This window comes from Penaeus chinensis, chromosome 14, assembly GCF_019202785.1.
Source record: "Penaeus chinensis breed Huanghai No. 1 chromosome 14, ASM1920278v2, whole genome shotgun sequence".
Lineage (NCBI taxonomy): Eukaryota > Metazoa > Arthropoda > Malacostraca > Decapoda > Penaeidae > Penaeus > Penaeus chinensis.
The window spans coordinates 3,981,985-3,984,484 of NC_061832.1; positions in this window are offsets into that span (position 1 = coordinate 3,981,985).

A 2,500-nucleotide genomic window follows, 5' to 3' on the forward strand; every position below is an offset into this window, starting at 1 on the left:
TATAATTAATATATATAAAATATAAACATATACACTTATATATACATATAAATTTTATATTATATATATATATATATAATATATATATATAATATATATTATATTATATATATATAAAAATAATAAATATATTAAATTATATATTATATGTGTGTGTGTGTGTGCGTGTGTGTGGTGTGTGTTTTTGTGTGTGTGTGTTTTTTATAATAGATAGGCAGATAGAAAAGATAGATAGATTAAGATTAGACTAGATCTCTCCTCCCCTCTCTCTCCCCTTTTCCTCTCTTTTCTCTATCTCTCCACGATCAAAACACACACACACACTCACACTCACACCACACCCCACACTCCCCCCACTCCACTCACACACACTCACTCACTCACTACTCATCACTCACTCACTCACCCCTCACTCACTCACACACAACCACACACACACACACACACTATATTTATAATATATATATTATATATTTATTATATATATAATAACAATATTATATATATAAAATTATATTAAAAATAATATATATACAAATATATAATAATTTTTTATTTTATATTATATATATATTATATTATTATATGATATATTATAATATAAATATATATATTATATATAAATTTTTATATATAAAAATATATGTATATAATATATATTAATTATAATAATTTTATAATATTAGTATATATCATATATATATATATATATATATATATAAATTAATATATAATATGTTATTTTTATAAACAAAAATTTTGTTGGGTTTTTTTTTGGGTTTTTGTATATATTTATTTATAAAACATAAATTTTTTATAATATATATTTATAAAAAATTTAATTTAGTTTTTAAAATATTTTTTTTTATATATTTTTAGAAGTTTGTGGTGCATGGAAATTAAAATTTGAAGTTTAGTGGGTTTTTTTTAAAATAATTTTAAAAATATAATTATTTTCGTTTTTTTTTTTTTTTTTTTTTTACAATACACATGTGTGTGTGTTTGTATTGTATAAATTATATATATATTATAATATATAATTTATATATGTAGTATATATATAAATAATATATTTTTATATAATATTATATAAAATATTATGTATTTTTAAATATTACATAATATATATATATATATATATATATATATTTTATATATATAATTAATATATATAATATATATATATCATAAAATTTTATATATATATAGTATTATATATATAAATTTTAAAATATATAATATATATATAAAAAATTAATATTAAATTTTTTAAATAATTTATATATAATATAAAATATATATATAATATTTTTATATATATGATATAACATTATATATTTTATATATTAATAATTAACATAATATATATATAATATATATAATTTATAATATATAATATTTATTTATTTTATATATACAAAATAAAATAATTTTTATAAAAATTTATATATATAATTTTATATTATTATATAATATTAAAATATGTATATTTTTAAAAAACATATATATATATTTATTAAAATATTTTAGTATATATACATAATACAACATTATATAACATAATATAATATATATATATATATATATATATATATATATATTATATAATATTTTATTATATAATTATAATAATTATATATTATATAAAAATATATAATATATATATATAATATATAATATATATATATATGATTAAAAACTATCTATCATCATCATCATCATTTTGGAGCTAACGGGGGCCCCCAGGGGGCCTTGCCGCATCCACCCTCCCTTCACTCGAGGATCCCCCATGGGAGCCCCCCGGAGGGGCCGGCCCCTCTCTAGTTCCCCCGAAAGGGTTTTATCGATCTGCCCAAGCCACGACCTTCTCGGTCGTCCCACAGGCCTCCTCCACTCAGGGTTGTCTTGGACAGAGACAACCTGATGGGCAGGATCATCCTGTGGGAGTTGAGACAAGTGGCCATATAGCCTGAGTTGGCGATCACGGATTGTGCAAGTAACAGGTCCTGTACCGGTCTCACGGTGCAGCCGTTGGTTGGACACATGGTCCCGCCAACTGTACCCCATGATCCGGTGCAAGGATCTGTTACAATAGGCATCAAGACGAGATTCCAGAGCACAATATAGTGTCCAAGTTTCACTACCATAGAGTAAAACTGGCAGTATCAGGACCTTGAAAACACGTAACTTGGTCCTTCTGCACAGGTACCGACATCTCCAAATACTCTTGTCGAGAGATTTCATGACCCCTGCTGCCAGGCCAATCCGTCTACTGACTTCTTGGTCTGACAGCCCAGAGTCGTGAAATGCACTACCGAGGTATATAAAGCTCTTTGTGACTTCGATGTTTTCACCGCAAGCACGTATCGACTGGGCAGGGTCTCCTAGCAGGCCCCCAAAATCCTGGATCTTGGTCTTGGTCCAGGAGACCTCTAGCCCCAGGGGCTTCGCTTCATTGCTAAATGTATCAAGAGCCGCCACAAGGGTTTCCAGAGATTCA